Source organism: Rhipicephalus sanguineus, chromosome 4 (genome assembly GCF_013339695.2).
Source record: "Rhipicephalus sanguineus isolate Rsan-2018 chromosome 4, BIME_Rsan_1.4, whole genome shotgun sequence".
Classification (NCBI taxonomy): Eukaryota; Metazoa; Arthropoda; class Arachnida; order Ixodida; family Ixodidae; genus Rhipicephalus; species Rhipicephalus sanguineus.
The window spans coordinates 153,553,502-153,574,533 of NC_051179.1; positions in this window are offsets into that span (position 1 = coordinate 153,553,502).

The window sequence follows — 21,032 nt, forward strand, 5'->3', positions numbered from 1 at the left end:
GCACAGGAATGCACCAGCGATGGTCGTATTATCAAAGGAACTAAAAGCACAATCCAGAACAGCAATGCATCAATGCCAGCTTCTCCACGTGACGCTTGTGCTCTGTGGTGCAGCACAGGAATGCACCAGTGATGGTCGTATTATCAAAGGAACTAAAAGCACAATCCAGAACAGCAATGCATCAATGCCAGCTTCTCCACGTGACGCTTGTGCTCTGTGGTGCAGCACAGGAATGCACCAGTGATGGTCGTATTATCAAAGGAACTAAAAGCACAATCCAGAACAGCAATGCATCAATGCCAGCTTCTCCACGTGACGCTTGTGCTCTGTGGTGCAGCACAGGAATGCAACAGCGATGGTCGTATTATCAAAGGAACTAAAAGCACAATCCAGAACAGCAAAGCATCAATGCCAGCTTCTCCACGTGACGCTTGTGCTCTGTGGTGCAGCACAGGAATGCACCAGCGATGGTCGTATTATCAAAGGAACTAAAAGCACAATCCAGAACAGCAAAGCATCAATGCCAGCTTCTCCACGTGACGCTTGTGCTCTGTGGTGCAGCACAGGAATGCACCAGCGATGGTCGTATTATCAAAGGAACTAAAAGCACAATCCAGAACAGCAATGCATCAATGCCAGCTTCTCCACGTGACGCTTGTGCTCTGTGGTGCAGCACAGGAATGCACCAGCGATGGTCGTATTATCAAAGGAACTAAAAGCACAATCCAGAACAGCAATGCATCAATGCCAGCTTCTCCACGTGACGCTTGTGCTCTGTGGTGCAGCACAGGAATGCACCAGCGATGGTCGTATTATTAAAGGAACTAAAAGCACAATCCAGAACAGCAAAGCATCAATGCCAGCTTCTCCACGTGACGCTTGTGCTCTGTGGTGCAGCACAGGAATGCACCAGCGATGGTCGTATTATCAAAGGAACTAAAAGCACAATCCAGAACAGCAATGCATCAATGCCAGCTTCTCCACGTGACGCTTGTGCTCTGTGGTGCAGCACAGGAATGCACCAGCGATGGTTGTATTATCAAAGGAACTAAAAGCACAATCCAGAACAGCAATGCATCAATGCCAGCTTCTCCACGTGACGCTTGTGCTCTGTGGTGCAGCACAGGAATGCACCAGCGATGGTCGTATTATTAAAGGAACTAAAAGCACAATCCAGAACAGCAAAGCATCAATGCCAGCTTCTCCACGTGACGCTTGTGCTCTGTGGTGCAGCACAGGAATGCACCAGCGATGGTCGTATTATCAAAGGAACTAAAAGCACAATCCAGAACAGCAATGCATCAATGCCAGCTTCTCCACGTGACGCTTGTGCTCTGTGGTGCAGCACAGGAATGCACCAGCGATGGTCGTATTATCAAAGGAACTAAAAGCACAATCCAGAACAGCAATGCATCAATGCCAGCTTCTCCACGTGACGCTTGTGCTCTGTGGTGCAGCACAGGAATGCACCAGCGATGGTCGTATTATTAAAGGAACTAAAAGCACAATCCAGAACAGCAATGCATCAATGCCAGCTTCTCCACGTGACGCTTGTGCTCTGTGGTGCAGCACAGGAATGCACCAGCGATGGTCGTATTATCAAAGGAACTAAAAGCACAATCCAGAACAGCAATGCATCAATGCCAGCTTCTCCACGTGACGCTTGTGCTCTGTGGTGCAGCACAGGAATGCACCAGCGATGGTCGTATTATCAAAGGAAATAAAAGCACAATCCAGAACAGCAATGCATCAATGCCAGCTTCTCCACGTGACGCTTGTGCTCTGTGGTGCAGCACAGGAATGCACCAGCGATGGTCGTATTATCAAAGGAACTAAAAGCACAATCCAGAACAGCAATGCATCAATGCCAGCTTCTCCACGTGACGCTTGTGCTCTGTGGTGCAGCACAGGAATGCACCAGCGATGGTCGTATTATCAAAGGAACTAAAAGCACAATCCAGAACAGCAATGCATCAATGCCAGCTTCTCCACGTGACGCTTGTGCTCTGTGGTGCAGCACAGGAATGCACCAGCGATGGTCGTATTATCAAAGGAACTAAAAGCACAATCCAGAACAGCAAAGCATCAATGCCAGCTTCTCCACGTGACGCTTGTGCTCTGTGGTGCAGCACAGGAATGCACCAGCGATGGTCGTATTATCAAAGGAACTAAAAGCACAATCCAGAACAGCAATGCATCAATGCCAGCTTCTCCACGTGACGCTTGTGCTCTGTGGTGAAGCACAGGAATGCACCAGCGATGGTCGTATTATTAAAGGAACTAAAAGCACAATCCAGAACAGCAAAGCATCAATGCCAGCTTCTCCACGTGACGCTTGTGCTCTGTGGTGCAGCACAGGAATGCACCAGCGATGGTCGTATTATCAAAGGAACTAAAAGCACAATCCAGAACAGCAATGCATCAATGCCAGCTTCTCCACGTGACGCTTGTGCTCTGTGGTGCAGCACAGGAATGCACCAGCGATGGTCGTATTATCAAAGGAACTAAAAGCACAATCCAGAACAGCAATGCATCAATGCCAGCTTCTCCACGTGACGCTTGTGCTCTGTGGTGCAGCACAGGAATGCACCAGCGATGGTCGTATTATCAAAGGAACTAAAAGCACAATCCAGAACAGCAATGCATCAATGCCAGCTTCTCCACGTGACGCTTGTGCTCTGTGGTGCAGCACAGGAATGCACCAGCGATGGTCGTATTATTAAAGGAACTAAAAGCACAATCCAGAACAGCAAAGCATCAATGCCAGCTTCTCCACGTGACGCTTGTGCTCTGTGGTGCAGCACAGGAATGCACCAGCGATGGTCGTATTATCAAAGGAACTAAAAGCACAATCCAGAACAGCAATGCATCAATGCCAGCTTCTCCACGTGACGCTTGTGCTCTGTGGTGCAGCACAGGAATGCACCAGCGATGGTCGTATTATCAAAGGAACTAAAAGCACAATCCAGAACAGCAAAGCATCAATGCCAGCTTCTCCACGTGACGCTTGTGCTCTGTGGTGCAGCACAGGAATGCACCAGCGATGGTCGTATTATCAAAGGAACTAAAAGCACAATCCAGAACAGCAATGCATCAATGCCAGCTTCTCCACGTGACGCTTGTGCTCTGTGGTGCAGCACAGGAATGCACCAGCGATGGTCGTATTATCAAAGGAACTAAAAGCACAATCCAGAACAGCAATGCATCAATGCCAGCTTCTCCACGTGACGCTTGTGCTCTGTGGTGCAGCACAGGAATGCACCAGCGATGGTCGTATTATCAAAGGAACTAAAAGCACAATCCACAACAGTAAAGCATCAATGCCAGCTTCTCCACGTGACGCTTGTGCTCTGTGGTGCAGCACAGGAATGCACCAGCGATGGTCGTACTATCAAAGGAACTAAAAGCACAATCCAGAACAGCAATGCATCAATGCCAGCTTCTCCACGTGACGCTTGTGCTCTGTGGTGCAGCACAGGAATGCACCAGCGATGGTCGTATTATCAAAGGAACTAAAAGCACAATCCAGAACAGCAATGCATCAATGCCAGCTTCTCCACGTGACGCTTGTGCTCTGTGGTGCAGCACAGGAATGCACCAGTGATGGTCGTATTATCAAAGGAACTAAAAGCACAATCCAGAACAGCAATGCATCAATGCCAGCTTCTCCACGTGACGCTTGTGCTCTATGGTGCAGCACAGGAATGCACCAGCGATGGTCGTATTATCAAAGGAACTAAAAGCACAATCCAGAACAGCAAAGCATCAATGCCAGGTTCTCCACGTGACGCTTGTGCTCTGTGGTGCAGCACAGGAATGCACCAGCGATGGTCGTATTATCAAAGGAACTAAAAGCACAATCCAGAACAGCAATGCATCAATGCCAGCTTCTCCACGTGACGCTTGTGCTCTGTGGTGCAGCACAGGAATGCACCAGTGATGGTCGTATTATCAAAGGAACTAAGAGCAACGCATCAATGCCAGCTTCTCCACGTGACGATTGTGCTCTGTGGCGCAGCACAGGAATGCACCAGCGCTTCAATGATCACATCATGTTTTCATAAGATATGGAAGCGGATGTGCGTCTCCTTCCTGAAAAAAGTTCAGAAATTGTTTATCAATTTGAGTGAAATACGAAAATGAAATAATGTTGGCAACGGCCTCCAGTCAGTGGAGCCAGATACAGTGTCAATGCCATCACAAAATGACGACGGGGCACACTTTTTCATGTTTGGATAGGTTCATTGTGTCCTAGCTCACCATAATTTCGTGCGCAGATGCAACCTGTGAGTCGCGTCAGTTCTCAATTATGAAAGCTCATTTCAAAAGGAAGTTATCCTGCATGCAGAAAGAAGACAGCTGCATTGCATTATTTTTGCACGCTGACGGCCTGTGACTGAGTAGCAGAGGGATGAGATCTTCAAGTGTACGTTGGTCAGGAAGATTTTATGGGACGAAAACAGGAAAATATGTGGACCTCAGAGACTAGCTTGCTTACAATCTCAAGCAACTCCATAAAGACAGACCTTGCCAAGGTAAGAGCTCTTGAATATCCCTGTGATCAAGCCCTATTCAGAAGCGATTCTAAAGGTATGAAAACTACATCAGTGAAGAAAATGAACTGCGAGGAGGTAAATGTCCCATTTCACGAATGGCACAGTGTGCTCACTCTCTCTAAGGAGCACATCAGCTTTATATTAAAAAGCTGGTATCTTACACTGTTACATTTTTTGTTGAACTTGCGAGAGCCGGGTTTACTTTAGATTATAGTGAATGTGGTATTTTATACATTTCTCGGTGGTCCTCGGTTGGTAAGAGAGAGGTGCGGAGTAGGCATAAATTTTCCTCATATAATGAAGGTTTTTTGTGAATTATTTCTGTGTGTTTTCCCGAGACCACACCAATTCATCATAAAATACAGGTCATCACATAACTGGGGGATGTATAGTCAAGGTTACACTGTAGAATGATATGCACATTTAAGTAGACTAATGCAGCAAAATGTGTAATATCACAAGTATTAATGTGCTGCACGTAATGAGAATCATTGAACACACGTACACAGTGCTAGACTAAACAGCTGTATGATGTGGTGTATATAGGAGGGTAAGGGAAAGAATACGTGCCACAACTCTCGAGGATATGCCAATAGCATAGTTTATAGAAACTGCACGAAGGCATTGACTGAAGCACACAATTACACAATACAGAGGCACAAAGGTAACAAACATGCTTTCACACTGTGATGGAATATATTGCAACAAGGTCGACAATTTGGCTAGTTGGTAAGGTTCCATTATGGTTAAACAGCGCAGAAAACACGGATGAAGAAGGAGAGACAATGACACATCGTTGTGTCTCCTACTTCATCCATGTTTTTTGCGCTGCTTTAACCATAATGAGATGGAATGACTGAGGCTGTGGGCCCCTCACCAAGGAATGCAACAGGCACTGAAGCACACTCACTGAAGTAGATATATTTACAGGTTCACAAAACTTGTTCACAAAATCGTGTAGTCCCACTGGCTACATGAGAGTTTCTAAGAATTGAAATGTCTCTGATCGAGCTTTCCTTTGTTGTGGGAGCCTATTGACACGTTGAGAGCGATGGTGTTACGTGGAAGCGTTGCCTGGCTCGTGGACGTCACCACGAGCACAACGCGACTTGAAGCCGCAGCAGTGACAGTAATCCCTCCACTGTAACTTCAGAAGTTGCACGGAAGCTCCAGATGCTATGCTTGTCACTGGCAACAAGACCACACTCTAATCACGGTAACGTTTACGACAGCATAAAAAGACATGTAACTTATAATGTATAAGTTACATGGCTGTTACAGCAATTTTATCTTTGTGTTTTCTTCATTTCCCTCTCTCATAAAGGTTACATCGACAGTAGCGTGCCAAGTTAAAAGCTAAAACACCGCGATGAGCATTGTAACCTTTATATGGTAACTTATAAAAGCGCAATGACTCATCCGTCAGGGGACCTACACTATGGAGTGGAAGTTTATTGATCAATGTGTCACATCGCGATCTGTCTGGTTCAAGGCTGGCTTCATCAATTGAACAGCGGATGATTTACACACAGAACGGGTCTTGATAGCAGAAAAGCAAATCACAGAAGCAGCGATTTTACATTGCGGCATACTGAGGCAAGCGATGGTGGGGTATGAACTAAAACTGGAGTTCAATAAGGTGAGCCCGCTTCCAAAACCCGTGATTTATGAAGTGACATAATCTGCACAGACATCGGCAGGAGCACAAGAACGAAAAACTATCGTATGTTGGTCAAATGTTTGTGCTAAATAACTTATTAGGTAGCTCTTATATCTATTTTGCTTTTAAGCCGCAGAAGTAATTAATTTGCCTCCGGGAAGCTTCGCATACGGCGACAAGATAAAGTACTGTGAGCACACAACAACCGACCAAATTAAACTGACGATGCGATCGAAGAACCATCCCGTGGCGCAAGAAAAATATTTTTCCGAGACTCGCAATACAATTTATTCGACTTTCGCTGTCGTGTTTTCTAGTTTTTTTTCTTTTTTTCGCGTTATAATTAACGGATCGTAAAGTGCAGCAAACGTCACGGGACAACATAGCACGAAACACGCTTAACCGTCATCAATTCGCCAACACGGGAGACAAAGATGCCGCTGAGTTCACAAAACAGCGTGGGACGGCCGCTCCAGTAGAGAGGCCGCGTAGAGAGATGTATGAGCTCGCTGTGAGTAACAAATGTGGCGTCCTCAAGGCGCCGCTTCAACTTTATCGAACCAGGGACGGCGTCATCCCTCCTAGGCTTTGCACAGCTTGAGGTGTATGCCGGGAAGAGAATTCGAATGCGAGGCGGTTGGTGCGGTTATTGACATGGTTATTGAAGTCGCGTTTGTGCAGTGCTGCTCTTTGTTCCATCGATTTAACCAGGTTTTACGCTCCGCGCTTTGTTGACGTGCGTGGTCTAATCGTGTTGTGTACGTGAGTGGCGTGTAACTAGTGATACAGCACGCAAGGACAGTCATTAACGTGCGCGATCCGCCGCCACTCAGCCACGACGCATTGCAACGGGCCCGTTCAGTGTGCTGCGCGGCCGTTGCGACGAGCGGCATTGCTGATTCTTCGCTTGCCTGAGACTGGCAATTGTCGAGCGGGTTGCATCCGTTGTTACGTTGCCCGAAGACAGTAGTAAATGTGATTTGCAGGTAAGCAATATTCTCTCTTCAGTACGTTGTTTGCTTGTGTATGTGTACTTATGTCTCGTGTTTACCTGAATTCATGCTCATGCTTACGCTACTGTACGAGATGGGTCGTGTGATACTTTTATGTAATCGTGTCATACTTTTATGTTTTAAATAAATCGTGTCATACTTTTATGTAATGCACTGTTATTGGCAGTATTTGCTCTGCGTTTGACATTACAAGATGAGTTTTTGGGCGTATATTATCAAACATCCGACTAAGATCATTCGTTATCATACACGTTTATGTGAGAAGAGATGAAGGACAGAAGTTTAACCCTTCTTGCTGTCGCTGTCTTGGTACCTTCAACACGCTCGATGAAGGCTGCAATCACGGTGTGAAATACTGTAGGCGGCATAAACAAACTGCCCCAGATCAGCTTTGCCCAGACGAGCCCTGCGTGCGCAGTAACTCGCTCCTGTCAATGGCAGTCTGGGCTGTTTGTCATGTCGGTCATGTCCTTATCACCGGTACATGATATTTCGTGGCGTCTATACGCAACGTGTCGGCTAATTCAACTCTTCGCCATGCTTCAAACTCTGCTGCGGTTGTTTTAGGTGGACGAGTGAGGGTTTAAGGCGGTAATGCGGGCTAGTTGGTTGTGATCACTGGTGTTCATTTCGGTAGCGCAAAGAAAATTAGACACATTAAAAAAAAAAAAAAAGCCCTCGTAGAGTGATGTAGCGCGTCGCGCCTGTGCAACGGGTTTTTGTGTGTTTCCTTGCAGTAAAGTCAGTTGATGTTTAGCGCCCGTCCTTTCTACATGTCCTCTCTTGTCTTTAATTGTTTTGCGCTACCGAAATGAATAAAGCTTTAAGTACCCGAAAGACAATGAAATGGCTTTAAGAGTGCGTTTTAAGTGTAGTTTTAAGTGTCTTAAAGGAAATCACAGCATCCTTCCGTGTGTAGCTGAATGTAGCAAATCCGAGGCACTGCGCCAACCGAAATAAACATTTAATACACACACACACAAAAGGACGTTTATGACGTGAAAAAATAAATTGTTAAATCCAGTGCTTTGGCTGTGCACGTTTCAGGGGACACGTAATCGACTGGGGGAAGGCACGTGCTCGCGCTAGAGAAAAATGACTGTCACGACGTCTTTATCTCGAGTCGCTCTTGATACCGACCACTCCGTGTGTGTGCGTGCGTACGTGTGTGTGTGTGTGTGTGTGCTCGTGCGCGTGTGTGTGTGTGTGCTCGCGCGTGCGTGCGTGTGCGCGCGTGTGTGTGAGCTCGCGTGTGCGTATGTGCTCGCGCGTGTGCTCGTGCGCGCGTGTGTGTGTGCTCGCGTGTGCGTATGTGCTCGCGCGTGCGTGTGTGTGTGTGTGTGTGTGCTCGCGCGAGCGCGTGTGCGTGTGTGCTCGTGTGTGTGTGTTTGTGCTCGCGTGTGTGTGTGTGTGCTCGCGCGTACGTGTGTGTGCGCGTGTGTGTGTGCTCGCGTGTGCGTATGTGCTCGCGCCTGTGTGTGCTCGCGTGTGCGTATGTGCCCGCGCGTGCGTGTGTGTGTGTGTGCTCGCGCGAGCGCGTGTGCGTGTGTGCTCGCGTGTGTGTGTTTGCGCTCGCGCGTGTGTGTGTGTTTGCTCGCGTGCGTGCGTGCGCGCGCGTGTGTGTGTGTGCTCGCGTGTGTGTGTGTGTGCTCGCGCGTGTGCGTGTGTGCTCGCGTGTGTGTGCGCTCGCGCGTGTGTGCGCGTGCGTTTGCTCGCGTGTGTGCTCGTGCGCGTGCGTGCGTGTGCGCGCACACGGGAGTGTGCTCGTGCGCGTGTGTGTCGTGCGCGTGTGTGCTCGCGTGTGTGTGTGTGCTCGCGCGTGCGTGTGTGTGTGTTTGCTCGCGTGTGTGCTCGCGCGTGCATGCGTGTGTGTGAGTGCGCGCGCGCGTGTGTGCTCGTGCGCGTGTGTTTGCTCGCGTGTGTGCTCGCGCGCGCGCGTGTGTGTGTGCTCGCGCGTGCGTGTGTGCTCGCGTGTGTGTGTGTGCGCTCGCGCGTGCGTGTGTGTGCGCGCGTGTGTGTCGAGTGCGTGTGTGTGTGTATGTGTGTGTGTGCTTTTTGCTTTAGTCGGCTCAGTGCCTCGGGTTTTCAACGTCACCACGTATCAACCCAACCAGAGGGGCTTCCGTCAGACTTCAAACTTCTGCGTCTTGACCTAACTTGAAACCTTACCAAAAATATATGCTGAAGTCATCTTCATTCCATAGTTGCACTCATACAGATCACAATGTACGGCATTCAAAATTCAGATAATTCATGCTCATGCTTACGCTGCTGTAAGAGTTGGGTCGAGTCAGAAAAATAAATTGTCATGCTTTTACGCATCGTTGCCGGCAGTATTTGCTCTGCGTCGCTCGATTACGTCTAGCTGCTTCGCTGTCCAAACGGTGCAGCTGAGAATATGTTACGCGATAAGCGATACGCTGTGGCTTAATGATTTTTCAGATAGCACGAATGCCAGCAATGGCGCAACGTAGGAGTTCAAAGGGGGACATGGTCAGTTTGGTTACACTCTAGTTTGGTTGGTATGTCTTTCGATCTCCTTAGTTCCTTGGCGATAAAAATTTGTTCTCTGGCACTGAAATAACTTTTTTTTTGTGTTCTCGTTCTGTTCTAGGGTGCAAGCAACGTGTCATTGTGGTTATAAAAAATGAATCAGTATACATGTGATTTAACTGTCAAAGCTGGAATGTTCAAAGGTACGTAGACAACACAAATGATTTTTCTCCCGCCATATTAAATGCGTTGCGTTGGAACTGTTTACAGCATACATCCTGCCCAAGGCATGCTGGGATGATCTCCTATCAGGCAGCTTGGAAACTTCCAGACGCCGATATGCCTTACGTTCGGTGCATGCAGCCGAGGTTATGAACTGTGAAGTGGAATATGCCCCTTAAAGAAAACGAGTATATTCAAGCTCCACGCGAAATGTAAAGTATGGTCATTGAAAAATGTAAATTGTAATGTTTCTCTTTCTAATCACCTGCTGTCGTGTTTCTGCTACTAAACTGTCACTTACATTATTGTATTGCTGACTCTTGTGCTAAACAGGCTCTAAAGCATCTCTAAAGAACCTGGTCGTGTTACAAAAAAAATGCCTTGCGGTGCATTGAAGGTGTATCCTATAACGCACACACTGCTTCAATATTTGCAAAATATAGAATTTTAAGAATTACCTGTTATTACGAATACCAGCTTCTGTCAGCTTTTAAATCAGAAATACGCAGAGGAAGTATCTTTTTACGCATCTTGGCCACCTTGCAACCAAATCCTGCCAGTCGCGTTACTCGGTATACGGAGACTTGGCACGTACCTTGTCCTCGCACAAACTATGGATTTGAAACACTACGTTCCCGCCTTCCAAGTGTGATGAACAAATGGAAACTAACAATTGATAATCTGCGTATATTGTCTAAAACTGAAATGTTAAATCGGATGTGCTGATTGTGTTGTGAATGAACGTTCGGTGATTTCTGTGATGGTTATTCAGTTTTATTCTTTCATACATTGCTTTGTTATGAATATTTTTGTATGTATTTCAGTGTTGTCATTCTATTATTTGCTGTCATGGGCCACATGCGTGTTTCTTTTTGTATTGTCGCTTTCCGCTGCCTGTAATTTATGTAATTTTTGTAAATTTGTAGTTTAGATTTTTCTGGGTGAAGGGGCCAGTCAAGCTGTGAAATGCAGCTTTTTTCCCTTCGCACCAAACCACGTATACAGTGTATTTTCGTGTACTTGTCACGTGGTTAAATAAACTCAAACTCAAACTCAAATTGCATTTGGGATTAACGTGCGTTTTCAAATAAGTTTTTTGTTTTCCGATAAACGTATTGCACAGGATAGTAGATTTGAGGAACGCTTATGCATTGGTCAAGTAACACCCTTTTTTTTTGCGGGGGGGGGGGGGGGGTTGGAGTATGTGTCTCACATTACATGTTATCGGCAGTTGTGTGCAAAGTGGCAGTAACCGTTGGAATAGTGTAAAATAACGGCCCTCTTCTTTTAGGATCGACTGTCCAGCGAGGAGATTGCGGAATCAGCAAGTGACATATTGACTGATGAAACATGATGGTGCGTGCAGCAAGAGAGGGTTTGACTGCAGATCCTGACCACCTGCTCCTGTAAATTTGTACCAACCACAGGCGAAAACAAGGAGAAACGCTTTGAATACCTGCGGTCTTCTATCAGCTAGACAAGTCCCTGAAGCTTCAAATCAATAAACTTTGATGTATTCTGCTTTGGAGGTATAAAGCAATGAAATATGAATTCTTTTCGAATGGTGCATGTTTTTTTCTTCAGAAAGTTTCTTGTGAGCACGCACAACCCGAGCAACAAAAGTGAAGGACTGACAATCACCCTCTTTTTGGCTGCCATCTGGGTTTCAGCTGCCCTGCTTATGTGCAAAGTACCAGCAGTTATGGTATGCCGCACACATTAGTGTACTGAATGAGAAGCACGACGCTGATCACGTATTATTTGCAGGGGGATCCACTCAGTATGACCGCTCTACCCGTGGCCCACCAACCCAGGTGTCGCCTAACAAAGGGTATGTGCCTCTTTTTTCTTTCGATCTTCTTTCTGCGACACATTTCGGACCACTCGCTACGCGCATGATCGGCCCAGCCAAGTGTCGTCTAGCAAGAGAAGCGTGGCTCTTCCTTTGGGGCTTCTTTCTGTGCACGCCTAATCTTTTGTACTTCTTCCTGCGGCTTTGTTATGCAGCGTACAAATATGTACACAGAGTAATGAGAACTTTCACGGTGGTGTCATATGGCCTGCCCTTTCCTGAATACACACGCTGGAGCTTTGCAATAATTCTGGTACATGCATGTCTGCTTAGAGCACGACAATTTCGGTGTCCGTGGCAAGAGATGTACGCTTCCCTAATCGCAAGAAAAAACACAAAACAATTTCCTTTGGAGTTGGCTTAGAGCTTGCATGCATCATAACGTCACACCTTCGCCCACAAGCATTGCGTCGTTCAAATGCGGTCTGCCACTAAAACAATAATTAAGAAGAGCAGGTGATTGACAGATATTCTTAATCATGAGTTGTGCCATGTGTATCAGACAAGTATCCTCTCTTGATCCAATTACGTAGATGCTTAAGCATTACAATTTGCATCTCTCGAGAAAACCGCGTTCCGGCTCTTGATATGCGCTCTTGGTATTATTGTATGTTTTGCATATGCATATATTTACATTTACTGCGTGTTTTTCTGATAATATCATTCAGCATTCGTATATAATATGCACAAACCTACCAGCCAGCTACTTATTACGCGATGATTTCAGACATTTCTTTGGGTTTTGCGAGAAGTACGTAAAACTGACTTAACGTGGCGTATGGCGAGTGGTCTGTATATCAATTCTGAATATACTCTACGCCGTGAGGAGCAGTATAAATTCTCCGCGCACTTCTTTACCGCCTTCAGGAGCTTCCCTGCTTTGTCAACTTCCCATTTTGTCAGTATCCACGTTTCCAATGCTGATCCCGTATTTGAAGGTGAACAAAATGGCAAATAGCCCTATAACAAATAGACGGCTGGTACTCATTATCAGATAACACATAGTTTGATAAGCACGAATCACACAGTCAAAATGAAATTGCACCGACAGGAAAAAATAATTGATGTGTTATAATCAGGCCAACCTGCTTAAACTGCATAGAAGTTGGACCAAGAGAGGATTGCCTGACACTTATATCATGGTACTGTTATAAAATCTCCGGTCCTCACTGATATTGACGGGCCGACCACATTTTAATAATAATCGCGGCTGATCATTACTGTAGTGAATGCTAACTCCAAATCGCCTCGAATATGCGAATGTTTTGTTAGCTGCCTCTTCTAATGAGCGAAGGCGACGCGTTTGGCCTCGGTCACCGCAGTTGTCACGTTCTATAAGCAGTCATGCATTTGAATTATTACAATGCGCCATCGCGTGTGTTCCGAGAAGCACCTTCCATGTGACACCTTCCGCAAAGGTTCGCATTTCTTAGCGTACGTATATAGACGGTGTATTAAAACCGCACAAGGAAGCGCGGAAAAAACACGAGGCATGCGCAGCACGAAATGCGAAAGAGTGGAAGGCTGTGCTTCCGTTGCTGTGGCACAACTGGCTGATCCAAGCATGTGATGAGCGTAACCTCCTGGAATGTGTCGAAGAAAGAAGAGCGAAGGAAAGAAGAGGCGCAGAGCGGTGGCCGTATAAAATCTCCTGCAAGCCGTTTTGTGTAAACACTATACCGTGTACTGTACAACGTAACCTATATTTTTACGTGAGAATGCTCGATACTATGAACGGGTACTAAATGTTACTAGATAACTTCTATTTTATAAGTACACAAATTTGTGAAAATGTGCACCTTTAGTAAACGTTACCGTGCTTAGAGTGCAGAAAAGCAGCAGCCACCTTGCCGGGTCCCTGGATCAGTTGGCAGCAGGAGCAGAGGCCCTTGTCGTTAGCTGTCCTGAAAGAGTGAGCCGCCTGCGACCTCGTCTGGCTCAGGATCAGTTGAACATCTTGCCTACATGGTGCCCTGGTAGAGTAGACCACCTCGCCCGGACCCTGGAACAGTTTCCCAGCAGGGGCACAGCCCTTGGATGCTTAACAGCAGCATGTTGACATCTGGCTCTATTTTTGTCATTTATACGAATAAACCGATCAAATTTAGCATGCAGATGTGATTTGTCATACTGATGTCATAACTGAAATTGGTTTTTGAAAAATGTTATAGTTTTTGAGTTAGAACACTTAAATAGACCCTTACTGTCATCCCCAAATGAATTAATGTGTTCGTCAAGACTCTCTGCATTACCATATTCCCAAAGGGCTCATTCTGTGCTTAAAGCTACTGATTTACTTTTAGGTGTTCGAATGAGCAAGAAAATATTCCTGAAACATCCTACATGTTTTAGCAACAACTTTCGTGTAAGCACACTAGTAGAGCACGATTTTCTCAATTTCTACTACATATTTTCTTCTAATATTTCACTGACATAAAAGAAAGTCCAAGGGTCACAAAAAAAAGAAATTGAGCAACAGAAAATTTGAACTAAATTTATCATTACCACTGCTACATCCTGCCTTAAGTTCACGAGGCATAAATGCTACAGTGAGAAGACAAAAGCAGAATGAAAACTCAGCTTTTTTTATTTTGGGTGACTCCTACATCTAAGTGGTTTGGGTAAACTTCCTTTGTCACTGAAGTGAAAGTTGTTTCATGCAGACACAAAGCAATTGCCACAACGCATCTGCATTTTCGTGCAACACCAAAGAGCGCAGGGCTATCCGTGCAGTTCACCACACAGATGGCCCTTCTTTCTTTGATCTCAAAAAAGATGACTAAAAATGAGATACAGGTCGAAAAACCAAGATCCAAAATGTAAGGAACATACCTCAGTTGTCATGAATCTTGGTGATAGGTTTATGTTGATGGTATGCACTTTCTCAGAATACTTAATCCACTAGTAAAGCCTCTTCCATGAAGACATGTACATGCATTGCATCATCGAGCAGTTTTCCTGTCTTTAAGTTAGCGCCGTAGAAGAAGCAATCTATCAGCTGGAATTCTTGAAATCCACCTGTTCTTATTATGGGCTCGCTTTTGTAGAGCCATGATAAATGCCCCAGCGATGAGCGTGGTCAAACTTGTTGAGATAGGCTCATTGCAAGCAAAACTCAATACAGTCACTCACCCATGCCGTTGTCATCGGCTTCTAGCTACCGGCCCGTAAGCCTGAGGGTGGCAAACTGCACTCTACTTCTCTGCAGTGCACGCCGTTTTGCTTGCTAAACATGACAGAGCAGGTAATCACCTCTGTTGTGTGTTCCCAGCCAGTGCATTTTCTGCCGTCACGTTTCCCCGAAGGCGATGGAGGTCTCGTGAAAGGGAGCATGTGCGCTGATATGAGGGACTGTGGCAGCTGCTAACAATTAAAAGTCATTCCATGGCTAACCCAAATGAAAACATGGTGTTCAAAAACAGTAGAAAACAGCCCGGTCACCTGCCACTGCTTGTGCCACCTGCCCACATAAACCGCAATGTATGCCATATTCAACTGGGCTGCTGGAGGTGAGTGTTACTATGGCGGCTCTTAGCATATGAACGGTGCCCATGAAGACAAAAATATATTTACATAAAAATTAAGGCAGCTTCACGCTAGTGGTGCCAAGCCTGAAGGAAGTGTGGAGCTGGGCAGCCTTCTCTGTTTCCCTTTATTTTTATTTTTCTTTCTTCACCTCTTTCTTTTTCTCTTTATTTCTTAACGCGCTAGCATTAAAGAGCTCGTTTCACAGAAATTTCCATGTCGGCGTTGTTGGTTGTTAGCGAAAAATTGGTGTTGTCCAGGAGTGAAAGTTCGAGCTAGGTGCAAATAAACAATAAAAAATCTTCAGCCTGAGTGCAAATCGAAGCCAGGCCTTCTGCGTGGCAAGCAAGAGTTCTACCGCAGAGGAAGCCATCACTTGGAACTCCTTCAGAAAAACTCTATACTATACAAATGCTGAATATAAATATTCCATAAGAACGCGTCGTGCTTATGTGCGTTTATCATTAGCTGCGACATCACACTGATTATCTGTCTTCAGAAAAACCTGGCCGCCATCAGTTGCACTGTCATGTAATACAAATGTCACTTAATGCGAGGAGTCTCCTTAACAGATGAATTGTTGCATGGCAGAAACGTATAATCGCGCTGGGGTCCAAGGCATGCGAATTGCACAAGTGAGTTTAAAGCGTTCAGACATACTTCATCATCATCAGCAGCAAAAGTATCAACAAAGTGAGCAGCTGCGTAGGTTTGCGTGATTCTTTATGGATGTGTAATGGGTACTTTGCTGATTTGCAAAAGGAAGAATCATGGCTTAGTAGGCACTCAACAACTGTACTTGCAGTAGGCATTCTAGGACTATTTTAAATTGCCAATGTTACTCGCACAGATGTTCCTTTCTTTGCGCCACGGTCGAAGTGTACAAGAAGCGAAGCCAGACTAGTGATTGAAAAGGTGGTGCGAACAGGGCCCGATTACGACATTGCATTTCTTGAGGCAAAGGTCAAGCGTCCTCCAACCTTTTCTATGTCTTTCTTTCTCTGTTTATTTCTATTTATTTTTTGCTTTCTTTCTTTATTTATTTCCATTTTTCAGTCCTTCCCTCTTTCTTTTCTATCTTTGTCTCTCTCTCTCTATTTCTTGCTTTCTCTTTTTTATCTATTTCTCTATGCTTTTCTTGCCTTTCCTTCTATCTTGCTACGCTTTACTCTTTCCCCTCCTCCTCACACTGAAATCTCTCACGCTCAGTTCCTTTTCCCACGCCCTTGGTATACGTATACTATAGAAGGCTATGTCATGCTCTGTTAGCATGCCTGGAAACCTGAGCGGTTATGACGCGCGCCCTTGGATCATGGGTATGCAAGTTGAAATCCCACCTGGTCAGAAAAAATTTTTTTTCGCCAAGAATTTTTCTCTTTCTCTCTCTCTGTATTTGTTCTCTCACCCACCAGCGTTATTGCAGGCCACGTTGCACAAGTCAGCACACGAGTTCTGGGAGCAAAGCAGGAAATGACGAAGAGAGTGAATGCCAGTTCATGATGATGATCATTTCTGTTCACACGTCATGGAAGAATACTTGGCTTAAACAGCTCCGCTGTTAAAATCTGCTCAATCCCAACATGCAACAAAGCAAGGCATAAGCTCTTCACGACAATACTACCAATCCCATGTAAATATAGCATGAGCTTGTTCAAAAAGCTTTAATCACAGTTTCACATACACGTTAATATGAAAAGCACAGAATACACCACACTGCATCCACATGTGAAGCGTTGATAATGTGCTAAAGCTGCAAGAGTTTACCACCTTTTCAAAATTTCATATTTATGAAAATCCTCTCAAGGAGGGTGTCCTGTCACGTGCAATATGACTAACAACAAGGAACATCTTGCTTAATGAGCTTCAAGATTGTCCATAGCTTCCACTTTCCTTTATTTCCACGAATAAGCATTCTTCTTTCATTTGCAATCGCACCAAAATGAGCATTCAGACATAAAAGGAAGCACAAATGGAAGCCACCTGAAATCTTGGAGTTCGTTCTGCCAAGTGCTTCGTGTTGCAGTCACAGTGAGCATGATTGTATACATGAGTATAAATGATATGAAGTTGCCTTCCATTGGCCAAACTGCGGAAATTATGAATTTGACAAACACTGAAGTTCCATTTGACAAAAAATAGGGGTCCTTATGCACAAACCACTCGAGAACAGGGACGACACAGAAAAATGGGCAGAACTGAGACCTGTCATGGGTAAAACACAATTCTTTCCCTACAACCGATTGTCAAGCAAGCTGTAAGCAAATTCTTTGGATCATTATGCTACTGTTCATTTTGTAGCTGCATGTGCCATGGACTGTGCTTTCACAAGCACAATTCTAAGTGCAAGTATAATCTTTTGCGGCAACTTACACCATCTGACAAGCATCAGCTGTCATATGGATTACCTGATGAACTAGCGTAGCAAGCTGAGACAGGTGCCAAACCTTGGTAGGCTTAACAAATATAAGGAGCAAGCAGAAGCTGTAAAAAATATAAAAGGTGCTAGTTTTATCAAAGGTGTACAAAGAAAAAATGCCAGGCCTGCACGGAAAGCGCAGCACAATCCCCTGGAAGAGCGGAAAATCTCTTGTGGCTACTAATACAGGTAAACTAGCAACGTACCCACTACATTACAAATCATAATTTTTGTGAAGTTGGGAAGCACCCACCACGACATTATTTGTCATTCTCGGGAGAAACTAGCTACCATATGTAAGGCATTACGTGCAGTTTGTTGATGCGACGGTTGATGACGATGAAGAATTATGGCTGAGCCATTTGTAACGGGTTGAAAGCTTTAAACGACCCACTAGTTGTCATTCACATCGTGTGACGCCCGGTCGTTATTTTACTCTCCCACCACGCTATATAACATAGGTGAACGTGAGAAACAGAGAGACAGGGAAAAAACTTTTTGGAGACCCTGAGGAAGCGCATCATGGGAGCATTATGGGCTTCCTTGGCAACCTATAAATGATCATAATTTTTTGAAGTAGGGAAGCAGCAACTATTTCATTTTTCGTCATTCTGCGGAGAATCGTGGTACCCCTTAAACTTCTTTAAGGCATTATGCGCACTTTGTTGATGCTGTGGCTGATGACGATGAAGAATTATGGGAGAGCCCATTGTAATGGGTTGGAAGCATTCAACAACCCACTCGTTGCGCAATTCGCATTGTGTGACGCTTGGTTGTTGTTTTACTCTTCTACCACGCTACATTACATGTGTTAATGTGGTTCCTTCGCGACATGAAGCCTGCATAGGATCTTTTTGCAACGCTGTTTCAAGCACCGGCATGGCTCCGTGGTAGAACACTGGGATCTCAGGCAGAGGGCCCGGGTTCGAACCTCGTTCCATCCTGGAAATTTTTTCTTATTTCTTTTTCTTTTTTCGAGCGATAGCGGTTGCGGACACCGGCGGCAGCGGAGAACTACGGCGCCAAAAACGGCTCTTGTGATCTCATAACAGCTTTCGCTGTCATATCGCGCACACACACACATATCCCGACAGCGCTGCCACTACGACCGAGTGCATGGAATTGTCGACGCGTACGAGGTCCCGCCGTTCTTTTTACGTCGAAACAAAGGCCATGGCAACACACGCATGTTGCTGATTACTAACAGAGGCTATCGTTTAAAGGCTGTATACAGCAGCGCATAGGAACGGCGCAAGTGCTCATCGGAAATTCAGTTATCACATTAACCGAACTAATCCAGAAGCAATTGTAAGTTCCAACAAAGCGACGCACTACGTTCACCTTTGCTCTCAGGGGTGTCGAGTAGCACCGGCAGCTGGGTAAGAAACGTCGTCCAGCCGTGGCCTGCTGCAATGCAACTACAGTGTTCTAGAACACTGTAAATGCAACGCAAGGATCGTACATCGTACACAAGTAACACGCAAAAAAATCCGCGCACCGGCGCGCGAATTATGGAGTAACTCGGGTTCGAGAGTAGCCACACCAAAAAAAAAAAAACAAGAAATAAAAAAAGGCAACGCAACGTCACATCCGGTATAGTAAGATGTCCTCCCCGTCCTTCTTCGTTTCCCTCTTTCACCTCGCGCATGCGCAGCGGCTACGGAGCCCTCATATTTGACGTTCAGGTTTTACGCATGTATCAATCGTCATGCCGCAAGAGGTGCCATCTCATTGTAAAGATTCATCTTTGTGTCGCTGGCTTTAGGACGAAACTTGAGCGGTGCTGAGAAGTTGCATAGGAGATCCCCGCGTGAACTTTGAAGCGAGATAGAACGATGCGGCTCAAAACGACGAACCTTTATTTTTCCGTACTACTAGCTTTTATATAAACACCACAAGAACGCTTGTAAGGTTACGGCGAACGATCATAGCTGGCGCGGATATCTCGCAGAGTTTGAAGAGCGCGGGAAGCGCCGCACGTGGTATAAAATAGCGAATGAGTGAAAGAACATTATTTGACGAACCCGGTTAGTCCCACGTCGGGACCGGCTGGTCTAGTGCACCGACCCGGTCGCAGGCACGCCCCGGACAGCCAGAATTTTTAGGTGCGAAGCTCCTTAAGGCGGCACCCGTTCGTCCCTCGTAGTCGTAGTAGTGCGTAACCAGTCGTAACGCTAGTACCAGATCTTGACCTCCAAGGTGGTGCCGATGGGAGATTTTTCCTGTGCGTTGTTGAACAATAAAAAATTCGCAGCGTGCGCTTTAACTTAAAGCCGAATTCTTCTGTCTCTCATTCCCCATTAGCAGCCATTGGCATGTTCCAGTAGGAAACGTTAGTAGAAGTAGAAGTGTAAGTGTTAGCTAAAAGCCGACTTCTTCTGTCTCTCATTCCCATTAGCAGCCATTGTTTACCTCCAAGGTAGTACCTGGTGAGATTTCTCCTGTGCGTGATTAAACAATAAAAATTTTGTTCAAAACGCCGTTCATTGGTGAAATAAACCAACGAAAGACGCCAGATGTTTTCTAAAAGCAAAACGAAAGAACGCCAGATGTTTCTAAAGCAAAACGAAAAGACGCCAGCTGCTTAACGAAAGACGCCAGATGTTTTCTAAAGCAATGGTTTTCTAAACAATGAAAATTCACAGCGTACATGTAAAATTAAAGTGAGCTGCAAGTCGTCATAACTCATCGAACCTTTAGTATAAACGCGCCCGATCTCACGTCGCTGATGAAGTACTGGGCAGAATTCACGGAAGATTCACGGTTTACCGATGAACCTCCGCAGCTTCGCCCACTCATTCGTTCACTCCGTGGATATGCTGTGATTTCTTGTCTAGGACGGGGCGACCTAGAAGCGAGTTCCGCTCCTCCTTGCTAATAATAATATCTGGGGCTTTATACGTCCCAAAACCACGACATGATTATGAGGGACGCCGTAGCGGAGGGCTCCGCAAATTTCGACCATCTCGTGTTCTGTAACGTGCACTGACATCGCACAGTACACGGGGCTCTGTAGCAACTCACCTCCACCGTAGCAACTCGCCTCCACCGGGGTCGAACCCGCGACCTTCGGGACAGCAGCTGAGCACCGTAGCCACTGATCCACCATTGTGGTCCACTCATCCTTGCTGAGCTTGATGTATATCGACACGCACTCCCAGAGCAAACATGTGTGCTCGAGTGGAGGTCGGCACGCAGGATGGGCAGGCGTCGTCGCGATATACGTGAGGGTAGACTTCGTTTAGAAAGGCCAGACACGAATATGTACCGGTCTCTAAGAGCCAAAAAGAAAACG